This window comes from Phragmites australis, chromosome 18 (genome assembly GCF_958298935.1).
Source record: "Phragmites australis chromosome 18, lpPhrAust1.1, whole genome shotgun sequence".
NCBI lineage: Eukaryota > Viridiplantae > Streptophyta > Magnoliopsida > Poales > Poaceae > Phragmites > Phragmites australis.
The window spans coordinates 10,547,230-10,560,319 of record NC_084938.1 but is presented as its reverse complement, the minus strand read 5'-3'; the positions used below and the strand labels follow the sequence as shown (position 1 = coordinate 10,560,319).

Here is a 13,090-nt window from a genome sequence, read left to right as displayed (position 1 = left end):
TAGATCATCAAAGATTGTACTCAATCGTTTATGTCATGGTTGTCGCCGTATCACATATAGAAGTATTGATTTGTTAGATATAGAATAGGATTCTTGTAATTTGTTAAATATGGCAACAACCAGATAAACGTGGAGTGTGATATCTCTGTAATCTTTAGGCGTTTCAGCCTCCTATTAATATACGTGCGGCCCGGACGAGGGGTTCTATGCTTCCACAAACACATCACAATTTCTTCATGGTATCAAAGCCAACCTCTGAGAAACACATCTATGGCGAATAGCGCATCCTCCTCTTCTGTTGCGCCAGCCTTGAGTTCGTCGCTTGGCCATCCGGTGATGGAGAGGCTGACAAAGAACAACCACATGCTCTGGAAGGCCCAGGTGCTTCCTGCTCTGCGCGGCGCACAGCTCACCGGCTTCCTGGATGGCACTACCGTGCCTCCTCCTCAAACGGTGATCATCAAATCCAGCGACAAGGACATCCAAGAAGCCAATCCCGAGTTCATCAAGTGGGTAGCTCTGGACCAACAAGTCCTTGGCTATCTATTTTCCTCCCTATCGCGAGAGGTGCTCACCCATGTCGCCTCGATGACAAAGGCGTCTCAAGTCTGGAAGGCAATAGAAGACATGTTTGCCTCACAGATCCGAGCACGTGGAGTCAATATTCGCATGGCTCTCGCTACTACCCAGAAGGGCACAATGACTATCCTTGAGTACTTCGGCAAGATGAAAGGCTATGCCGATGAGATGGCTGCATCAGGAAAGCCACTTGACGATGAAGAACTCATCTCCTACATCCTCAACGGCCTCGACATCGACTACAACCCACTCATGTCAACCATCTTGGGGCGAGTGGAACCCATCTCGGTTAGTGAATTGTATGCTCAGTTACTGACATTTGAAAACCGAATGGATTTTCTTCAGGGGAACATGCACTCTCAAAGCTCGGCCAATTCTGCTGCATGGGGCCGAAGAGGCTTCCAGCGCGGTCGCGGTGGTCGCAGCCACGGCAATGGTTGTGGTGGTCACGGCAGCCGCGGCAATGGTTGTGGCGGCAGCAGCAATCCTGGGAAAGGCAACAATCGTCCACGGTGTCAAGTTTGTGACAAACCGGGCCACACAGCTGTTGGTTGTTGGCACCGATTTGATGAAGACTATGTCCTAGAGAAGAGAACTGCTGCCTCTGCTATCATGTCCTATGGAGTGGACACAAATTGGTACACCGATACGGGTGCTACTGATCACATTACCAGTGATCTCGAGAAGCTAGCTGTTCGTGACAAGTACAACGATGGCGATCAGATTCATACTACTAGTGGTGCAGGTATGGGCATTAAACACATTGGTCACACTATTGTTCATACTCCATATTGTGATCTTTATCTTAATAATGTCCTACATGTTCCAAAAGCCCAAAAGAACCTCGTTTCTGTTCATCGCCTTGCCACCGACAATTAAGCCTTTCTTGAATTTCATCCAAATTATTTTTTAATTAAGGATCAGGTAACGAAGAAGGTCCTTCATCGAGGAAGATGTGAGGGCAGTCTGTACCCACTCTCATCATCCCCTATCGGCTCAAATAAACAAGCATGGAGCATCGTCAAGCCGTCCCTGTCAAAGTGGCATAGCCGATTAGGTCATCCAGCTCTTCCAGTCGTTCAACAAGTCGTCAATATAAATAATCTCCCTTGTTCACTTGAGTCCAATAAAGAAACAATTTGTGATGCTTGTCAACGGGCAAAGAAGAATCAGTTACACTATTCCAAGTCAACTAGTGTGTCACATTTTCCGTTGGAGTTAGTTTTGTCTGATGTATGGGGTCCTGCTTAGTTTTGTCTGATGTATGGGGTCCTGCACCTGAGTCTATTGGGAGAAATAAATATTATGTTAGTTTCATTGATGACTATAGTAAGTTCACATGGATCTATTTGCTCAGGCATAAATCTGAGGTTTTCCAAAAATTTCATGAGTTCCAAAATCTTGTTGAATGACTCTTTAGTAGAAAAATTATTGCCATGCAAACCGATTGGGGAGGCGAGTATGAGAAGCTGAGTTCCTTTTTTAGAAAGGTCGGTATATCACATCAAGTCTCTTGTCCTCATACTCATCAACAAAATGGATCAGCTGAAAGAAAGCACAGACATATAGTCGAAGTTGGCCTAGCCCTTCTTGCTCATGCATCCATGCCTTTAAAATTCTAGGATGAGGCGTTTCTTGCTGCCACATACTTAATCAATCGAACACCTAGCAAGGTGATTCAGTCCAAAACTCCACTAGAATGTCTATTTCATGTCAAGCCAAATTATTCATCCCTTCGTACCTTTGGGTGCGCATGTTGGCCGAATCTCCATCCCTATAATACCAGCAAGCTCCAATTTCGTTCCAAAGAATGTACCTTCCTCGGTTATAGTAATATGCACAAAGGGTTCAAGTGCCTAGACATTCCAACCGGGAGAGTTTTTATCTCTCGAGATGTTGTCTTTGATGAAGAAAATTTTCCTTTCTCCAAACTTCATTCTAATGCAGGGGCACGTCTTCGGACAGAGATTCTCCTTCTACCCTCTACCTTGTTAAATCCTATTGATCATGGGGGTGAACATATAGGTGATCAATTTTGTAATGGCCCTACTAATCCTGCTAATCGACTCGAGAATTTTGCAGAGGAAACAACTCGAGAATTTTGCAGAGGAAACTTCTTTGTAGGAGCAGGAAGGTAGCCTGGAAACCAGCCCCAGTGCTGAAAACGTGGCCGTGCATGGATCTGTTCATGATGTGCATGGCACTGCTCCTCCGGCCAACAGTGCTACTGCATAGGAGCTTCAGGCGGACTCTCTTGTTCAGCCCTACTTCGGAAACGTCCCTGCCAAGGAGAATATGCCTGCATCAGCCTCTCCACCGAATGCGTCAGCACCCATGTCTCCAGGTCACTCGGCAACATCTGGTGACCATCAGAGTCCTATTGTGCAGCACTGGTCGATCACCCGATTGCAACGAGGAATTGTCAAGCCCAAGGTATACACTGATGGAAGAATTAGGTATGGATTTCTTACATCAACTAGTGAACCTCAGAATTTGCAAGAAGCCTTGGACAATGAAAATTGGAAGAAGGCAATGGATGCTGAATATTTAGCTCTTATGAAAAATAAGACCTGGCATTTAGTACCTCCCAAACCAGGTATGAATTTAATTGATTGTAAATGGGTTTACAAAATTAAAAAGAGAGCTGATGGAACAATAGATAGATATAAAGCTAGATTGATTGCAAAGGGTTTTAAGCAAAGGTACGGTATTGATTATGAAGATACCTTTAGTCCTGTAGTGAAAGCAGCCACTATCAGACTTGTTTTATCTATTGCTCTCTCTAGAGGATGGAACCTTCGCCAGTTAGATGTGCAGAACGGGTTTTTACATGGTGTTCTAGAGGAAGATGTGTTCATGAGGCAACCCCCAAGATATGAAAACAAGACAATGCTGGATTATGTATGCAAGCTCGATAAATCTTTATATGGGTTGAAGCAAGCACCAAGAGTCTGGTATTCTAGACTCAGTGAAAAATTGCAAAGTCTTGGTTTTCATCCTTCTAAGGAAGACACTTCCTTATTTTATGATAATAAAGGAAATATCATTATATTCATGCTTATATATGTTGATGATATAATTGTTGTGAGCTCCTCCTCAGATGCAATTGCAGCTCTCCTTCGGGATCTCAAGATAGAGTTTGCACTCAAGGATCTAGGCGATCTCCACTATTTCCTTGGTATTGAAGTTCAAAAGACACAAGGAGGTATTCTCTTGACACAGGAAAAATATGCTACTGATATACTTAAACGAGCAAATATGTTAAACTGTAAGCCTGTGAATACACCTATGTTAACTTTCAAAAAAATGACCGCACAAGGAGAGATGCTTGGTCCTGAAGATTCTACAAGGTATAGAAGCATTGTTGGTGCTTTACAATATTTAACTTTGACAAGGCCTGATATTTCATTCTCAGTGAACAAGGTCTGTCAGTATTTGCATTCTCCAACCGAGTTACACTGGACAGCTGTTAAGAGAATTTTGAGATATTTGAGACATACTTCAAGTATTGGTCTACATATAAGTAAGTCTTCATCTATGCTTGTCAATGCATTTTCTGATGCAGACTGGGCAGGTTGTTCTGATGACAGAAGATCAACTGGAAGTTTTGTTGTGTTCTTAAGAACAAATCTAGTATCTTGGAGTGCACGAAAACAAGCCACAATATCAAGGTCTAGTACTGAAGCTGAGTATAAGTCAGTAGCTAATGCCACAGCTGAAGTGATGTGGATACAAACTTTGCTCAAGGAGCTAGGCGTTAAAAGTCCTCCTGTTGCCAGGTTATGGTGTGATAATATTGGTGCTACCTATCTCTCAGCTAACCTAGTTTTTCATGCACGGACTAAGCATATTGAAGTAGACTATCATTTTGTCAGAGAAAGGGTAAGTCAAAAATTATTTGATATTAGATATATTACTACAGGTGATCAGGTTGTAGATGGATTCACCAAACCTCTCTCAGTTCGACAACTTGAAGAATTCTGACGCAATCTCAACTTAGTAAAGTTGTGATTGAGGGAGGCTATTAACAGAGCAGTTTAGATCATCAAAGATTGTACTCAATCGTGTACGTCATGGTTGTTGCCGTATCACATATAGAAGAATTGATTTGTTAGAGATAGAATAAGATTCTTGTAATCTGTTAAATATGGCAACAACTAGATAAACGTGGTGTGTGATATCTCTGTAATTTTCAGGCGTTTCAGCCTCCTATTAATATACGTGCGGCCCGGACAAGGGGTTCTATGCTTCCACAAACACATCACAATTTCTTCAGTTTTGTCATATCCACTCACACTTGTAGCACCCCACGGATGCTAAGATATAGGGGGAGCTCTTGCAAAATTCTTTAAATGTGTGCATTTAATCTCAAAATTCATATTTAATCAATGCACACATTTAGGGAGAGCTCATATATATCTTAGAATTCAAAAATCTTTAATTCAATCATCATTTGTAAGCTTTAATCATGTTGTCATCAATCACTAAAAAGAGGGAGATTGAAAGTGCATCTAGGTCCCATGTGTGGGTTTTGGATAATTGATGAAAAACAATTAAGGAATAATGTGTTTATTGAAGTTATGAACAGGTTTTAGTCCCTTTGGAGAAGTTAAACGACGTTTGCGTCACTCAAAAAGAAAAGAGAAACGGCATAAAGTTACTCATTAGGTTTAAATTATTTTTATTCTCGAACTTGAGTTTAGGAATGTTGTACTATCAAGAGGGATGCGTTTAGGTTGACTTGAAGAGTTCTCATTGCTCGAATGACTCTTTTTAGACCAAATATGAGAGACACAAGTACCCCACGGACACCGAAAAGGTCTTAGTGTTTGTTTGCACCCGGAGTGTCTGGGCTGACTCGGAGTCTCCAGGGTTGCTGGAACCTCCAGGTAAGGCTCCAGCCAAGGGTGCTCAGGTAGAATCTATGTACTAACTCCGGAGTCTCCGGGTTGACCCAGAGTCTCTGGATTCTGGTCATTGGCCCAGAGTCTATGGGTTAGACTTCGAGTCAAGCTCTCTATTTGGTCATAAGTGCCCAACCCGGAGTCTCCGAGTTGACCCAGATACTCCTGGTTATGGTGCAAGTCCGAACCCTCCTGATAGGGCTCCGGATAGAGGTCTCTGTGGCACTTTCGAAGACCAACCCAGATATTCCAGGTGAGTAAAAAAAGAACTGTAACGGCTAGTTTTGGGAGGGTTGGGTTTAAATACCCCCTTCATCCAGTGCCGCTGAACCAACTCGAGACAAAAGACTTCATAGCCTCTTTAGAGCCCACCCACTCCTCTAGTGTATTAACTCTAGAAAGGATTTGAGAGTTTGGATTGGAAAGTGAGATTGGGTGCTAGTGAGCTTAAATCCATCTTTTGAGCACTTGAGTACATCATCAAACCATCGACTCACATTTTTTACTCTTGGAGCTCCGAGCTCCTAGATGGTTAGGCATCACCCGGAGAGCACCCAAACTTGTAGAGTACCTTGGGAAGTTTGTGACAGTCATCCTCGCCTCCGCAAGGGAAGAGGAAGGTTGAGTAAGCCTCAAGCTCGATCTTTGTGGTCGCTCGGTGAGGATAAGGGTTGAGAGAGACCCGGCTCTTTGTGAACACCTCAACAGAGACGTAGGATCATTGGATCTGAACTTCTGGGAAACAAATACTTGGCTTCTTCACTTTCTTGCATACTTTCTTGTTCTAGTTGATCTTTTGGGTTGCCCCAATCTACTTATTTGTGAGTTTGTGATCGCAGGTGATTGTTGAAAAGAAGCTCATACATCAATTGGAACTTGTGGTAACCCATAGACTCAACTAGATTTTCCTAAAAAATCGTAGTATCGATTTCCTGTTATTTTCGGACTATCCGGGTTCATCCGAAGTATCCAGACCCTGTACAACCCAGAGTCTCCAGATTGACTCGAAGTATCCGGACTCTGTAATCCGCTGTGAAGTTTTAAATTTTAGGAAACGCCTATTCACCCCCTCTAGGTGACATCACGTACATTTAGTTTATACTGTCTATGTTTATTAACTTGTTGACCTAAAATCCTAATGCAAAAAATTTACTCAATTTTCTAATTCAATAAAAAAATTAAAATAAATATGTTCATACCTAAGTTTCTATATTGGGTTGCTATATATCTTAATTTTATCATAAATATTTTAAATCATTAAAAATTGAAAATAAATACGCTCGTAACTATAGCTAATGTAAATCATGTAATATGCAAATAGAAATATGCTAGTGCTATTTCTAATTTATTAAAAATAAAAATAGTAATACATAGAAATAGTGCTTGTGCTATGCTAGTTCATTAAAAATCAAAAGTCAATATGCTTAATAATAAAGACATCTTCCACCGTAAACAACAAATTGAAACTTTCATAACATAAGTAAGATATAATTGCATCTAAAATAAATTCATACATAATAATTAATACAAATTAGCTACTCTGTCTTAACAATTCACCCTTCATTATGATCATGGCATACATTGTAGGTTCGTCGGTATCTTCCATGAGACTTAGGTAGATGTCCTCTCTGAAAATAGGTAGCGTATCGAATTGATTGTAGTCTTCCTCATCAACGATATCACCACTCCGACAATCTTTCTTTTTTCCTTGAAGAACCACATGGCGCTCCTCCTTGTTAGTTGATTCAGATGAGATTTTATTGGTGTCATCTCTACAAATTTTCTTTATTATTCAACCCTTACATGTAAGATATACATATAGTAATAACTTATCAAAATTAAACAGCATATTCACCCTCGGGATCAACCTCATGATACTCCATGATGCCGTTCTCTAAAGGGCGATAAAGTGCATCGAAATGAGAATGAATGAAATGTCATGATATGTGATCCAAACAACATGAAATATCATTGATATGTAGTGCATGAGGTTATGAATGCAGTAGAGGAAGAATCACATGAATTGGAGCTCAATGCCCACTTAATTAACCAAAGTACATGCTTGATGTTTTTAAATCCAAAATTATATGAATTAGTTCATGCAAACTCACATGAGGGAAGTACTCAACACGGCAAAAGGTATTTTTACTATGTAAGGTATATATAGAGAAGACCTAAAAAAATTAGTTTCACATTTCTGATTTTTATTAATTTCTATAGAAACTAATCAAGTTTAAAAGGCTTAATCAATATTAACAAAGAATAAAACAAGAATTTCATGCTTGAAATATATTTTTCCTATACAGAGCATGATAAAATAAGATTAACAAAGTTGGATTGACCAATTTTGGATATTTCAAGATTTAATTATAGATTAACAAGTTACAGTATATTAATAAAATAGAGGTATTTCAGTGGATATTTTATGCATACATGTATTTTAATCATGTAGATCATGACAAAAAAAAAACTAATAAACTTGTATTTTAATCATGTAGATCATGACAAAACAAAACTAAAAAACTTGATTTCATATTTTTCTAAGCTCTAGATATTTTTCTATAAATTATAGATTATTTCAGTTGATTTATCAATACAACTAATATTTCTTTCTGCATTTTCTAGATTTTTCGACTTCGACTGGTTACCGACGGTGAACGGCAGCAGAGCTTGGCCGGGTAGGGGTACCAAAATGCTCAACGCATTATGGAAAACTCGTTTGAGGGGTTGGCGGCGGCATGTATAGCGGAAAGCATAGCTAGTGGCAACCATGGTGGGTGGCAGAGCTAGGCCGATGGTGGTGTCACGCTGTAGATGGAGAGAGTGGAAGGGAAGGGAGCGGTGAGGTTCCCTGGACTCTGGTGAAGCTCACCATGCATTTGGCTCGGGCAGAGGCGGCTCAGGGCCTAAAGTTAATCGGCGAGGTGGGAGGGCACGCGGTGGCGATCGACGGAGCACTGGGCCAACAAACTTCAGGCCACTAAAGTTTGTCAACAAGGTGGACGAGCTTGCGGTGGTGGCCGGCAGAGCACTTGGCCGATGATGCACTACGATCGAACTAGTGCACTTAAAAGATTGGGTATGGCACTGTGAAGCTCACCGAGCAATAGAATTGGATGGAGAGAGCTCAGAGGCGGTGATGCATCTGTGAGGGCGATGAAGGTTGCCGAGGACGGTGTTGTACTCAGGCTTAGTGGAGGGCCACTATTTTATATTATATATACATCACAGCTGGCTCATCCCACCAGCCGGCAGTGATGTCTAGCTATCACTGTCGGTCGGTGGCTTAAGATGACAATAAGGTGATTGGGCATCACTGCCGGCTCAAGCCATCGCCCGGCAATGATTCCCATTATCAATGCCGGTTTGTAAGCCATGATAGCTTGTTCTTCCCACGCGGCCTACGAACCGATAGTGATATCCCATCACTGCCGGCCTGTAAGAAACCAACAGTAATAGACCGGCATATATGCCCGGTTCTGTATTAATACATTCACCCCTCTAATCGTCATTCTCGATCCTACATAATCATCCTCTATGCTCTCACTCAATTGATTACTCTCGTGCGCCCCATCAATCTCACCCATCCATCACAAAATCAAAGGAACAGGGTTGGACAGGGTGCCATAGTTAGGGCAGATACTCAACCCATATGATAGTGATTTGTGTGATTGTCTCTATCTCTTCACCTTATTAGAGAACCGGCGGCGGGTAGGTATAGATAAAGAGGTGCACTTGGTGAACTCGATTCTTAAGAGATGGGCATCCAAGTAGCACAGGTTGGCAAACTTGATGCTTCGCAAATTGAAATCCAAGTAGCACGTTGTTGAATAGAACTAGGTGCTTCGCAAATTGAAGTGCAAGTGAGAGTTCGATTCTTTTGAGATTAGGATACAAAGTTACAATATTACACGACAAAGTACGAGATCTGAGTTGCTTGTTTTGTACATCATGCAAGTAGCACATGTTCAACTCTTTGGATCACAATTTAGGACACGTAAACAGTTGCACTGGAAAATATCGCAACTCAAGTACATGTTTTGTACGCAATCTCCATAAAATATTCGAAGAGAACGGTGATTTCATAAGGAAGCTTGGCTCGTGATCTTGTTTAGTACAAGCACCGTGGAGCTTGGTACAGAGCATAAGGAATGAACCTCCGTCCCCTACACGTGGCCCAGCCTCAACTAGTATCCAGATGGAGTTCGGTTGGCCAAGCTCAAGGCATGGCAACCGATTTGCACTGACAGGGCGTATATTTCTACTCACGGAGCTCAAAATTGTTGTAACCACGCATGTATTGTGCAGTAACGATTTGAAGCTAAATAGAATACAACATTAGGTGACCGAGAGATAATAAAACTTCCAAGTGATTGAAAATTCTGAAATCTTATTCCATGAATCCGCATTGGAAACATTTCAATGGCGCCCGATTTCTTCTCAAGATACATACCCTCTCTTATGCGATTCTATCTCTTGCCTGGCTCGCTATCCTCTCATACTCGAGGCGACAAGAAAATTCCTTCAACAATCTGGTGTATTCTCCACCCAACATCTTTGATATCTGCCAGTCCACACCCTGCAGCAGCATCCCCCGCCGCCTTTTCCATAGAAACCCTAGGTGGGGCAGGCAGGCTGCCGCACCATGAGGAATGGTTTTGAGTTTGTATTTTACAAATTCGACTTGAAACTTGCTGTGTTTGAGTTCTGAAGGTTGGATTCTGGAATTCGAATCTGGACTTCTTGAGTTCAAAGTTGGATTACGAGTTAGAATTGCAATTTATTTGAGTTAAAAATGAGGTATCATGTCAAAGTAAGTTTTGGAGCCAAACTTTTCTCAATTTGGAGTTACAATATTTTTGTATGCATGAGTTCAAAGATGAATATATTGAGATGAAGTTTTTTTTTAATGGACAGGGACCTTCTAACATATTAATAAGGAGGGTGATCACCAGGTGGAGCCAAGGCTCGAACGCTGGCAGGTGGGGAAAGTTCAACCTATACATAAATATGGGTTCAAAGCTCAAGGTATCGATTCAAAAGTTCAGATCAAATTGGTTTGAAACTCAATGTTTTGAATTTGAGGTGGTTTGGTTTTTTTATTTTGAATGCCACGATGATGCACGCGTAGGGAAGGAGAAGGGGGCAAAATAAAAGGGGTGGGTGGACTGTTTAGAAGAAGTTGCAAAGATGAAAAAGAAAAATTAATAATACACCAAGTAAGTTAGACCACCTTCCTTTAACATTTTCTGACAAACGAGGGACGGCAAAACTATTATTCAATTATCGTTAGTGGAAACGAACTCCACAACTCCAGCTTGTACAAATAGGCATCTTAAAAAAGAAGAAATTTTCATATACACCCTAAAAATCAGTCCTAGTTGCAAATACTCTCTACAAGTTAACTTGTGGCATTTAGCATCCCATATCTCTTCTCTCCTTGCAAATTCACACATGGGGTATTTGGTACCAGAGAATGCGGCGGCTATGGTAGACTGGGTGTCAAGAATGCCTCGTATGGCTCACCTCTACCCACGTGCACTCCCATTTAAGTTTATTTCTTGAGTTAGTGGTAGGTATTAGGGGTTTCAGATGAGGCAAGATGAGCTCCAAGGCGAGAGAAATCATGAGAGATTTATATTTTCAAGTGTAATTTTGGTGATGATAGATTCTCGCGAGATATCAAAACTAGAGGTGTTCCTCCAATCCACCATGCATTCTCACAAGTCACTAGATATTCTTCAGGATTAAAATGGACATTTTCTTCTTTTCTTAAAGAAGAGTAGAGTAATCACATAAATTCCAAGATAAGGCTTGTACAGTGATTTTAGGAAACTGTAATACCCATTTCGCACCATAAGCATGATATCCAAAAATTTGTATGTTGGATTTTCATGATTATTTTGCCAAGTAAACCTCCCCTAAGATGAAGGGATTTATCTTAAACTAAGATTTAAATTGCAGCATTAAAAGACACATTTGCTACGTCTCAATCAATTGTAATCAAGCTTGATTACAGTCGATGAAAGTTTGCAGCGATGGGGGTGCTCCGACAGATTCCTCCGATCTATAGCCTTAAAGGAAAGCTGCGGGAGGCACACCAGTTCTATGGTGGGGCAGCGAAGTGGCGGGGATGCCGCCAACAGTGGATAAAAGAGGACCACCTGACGGGTGATGCTTGGGCGTGGGAAGCACGGAAATGGTTCGGCAAAGCCGGGATAGCATTGCAGAGGGCGGCAGATTTGGCGCCACCGGAGACATGGGCAGGCAAGCGGGACGGGGGAGCGAGCCTAGGCAGTGGCACGTCTGTAGCGAAAATGGTCCTATTAGACTATGATTGTGATTTTAGTAATTAATGACAATATAGTCATTAGAACTAACATGTTTGTCAACAATATATGCTAGTAGGTCTCATAGATGCAATACATCAAGAAGTCACCGTAGTTGGGATAAAGTTCGATTGAATTGGAGAAGTCCCAGGAGAATTAACCTCACCAGATGGTCCGGTGTTCAGAGATTGAACTCACCGGAGTATTTTCTTCAGAAACAAAGTGAATGTTGATGATTTCACCGAATGGTTTGGTGTTCTGTGAGTTGAATTCACTGGAGTATTTCTGATAAAGGGGGAGAAGGTTGAGGACCTCACCGAATAGCCCGTTGATTTGCATTGGGTAACACCAGAGCATTTCCTGCAGAGAAGAATGCAAGTGCAGAACATTGAAGATCAACCCACTGGATGGTTCGGTACTTGGTTTGTGCACACTAGAGTATAGCATCGGAGCATTTCTTGCAGAGGCGACTGCAAGTATTGAAGAATGAAGAACAACCTACTTGAAGGTCCGGTACTCTGAGGATAAATGCACTGGAGCATTTTACACAGAGAGGAACCAAAGGCTCAGCTGGCTCAAGATAACTCACTGGAAGGTTTAGTGATAGATGTGAAGGTACACAGGAGTGTCCAATGTTCACAAAGGTATTGAGTGGAGTTTCAACAGTTAGTTTCTAAGGTTGTACTCACCGGATTATTCGATGTTAGTACTACTATTCTTATCGGATTATCTGGTGTTAATAGCTTTTCTAAGCCGTTGGGGAAATGGCCAGTTGGCAGGTTTGAGGCTATAAATACTCATTCGCTCAGTCATTTGAAGGTGTGGCATACTGCTGGAGTCTAGAGAAGTCCATATACATCTGAGAAGATATCCAAGCCACCAAAGTGCTTAAAGTGATAATATAAGGTGATTAAGCATAAGATTAGAGAGTGTTTAATGCTTATAGGCCTAGAGTGAGTTGTAGCTAGATGCTACAGCTTGAAGAATGGATAAAGGAGTGATCCTAGCTTGTACCAAGTGGTATGTTGGCGCCTTGAAGTCTTGGTGACTAGCCAACATTTTGGGCCTTGGTGGCTCAAGCTTGTTAACCCTTTGATTTTGTGTGGAGTGGCGGCAACACACGTGTACAGGGACGTGAGACCCTTGCCTCGGTGGCTCAAGCTCCGAAGGGATCATGGCGGCAAGTTACCGGAAGAGATGCTACTAGTAAGACCTTGTCTTAGTGGCTTGGTGGCTCATCGTGCTTGAGACCTTGTCTTGGTGACTTGGTAGCTCAAG

The 13,090-nt window shown here is 41.7% G+C and overlaps 1 non-coding gene across 1 annotated transcript; it reads left to right on the top strand.

The window, feature by feature from the left end:
* The first annotated feature begins 765 nt into the window (after nt 1-765).
* On the top strand, nt 766-904 carry LOC133899832 (small nucleolar RNA Z247). Its single transcript, XR_009906440.1, has one exon. It is a non-coding gene; the product is annotated as a small nucleolar RNA Z247 (small nucleolar RNA).
* Nucleotides 905-13,090: the final 12,186 nt, after the last annotated feature.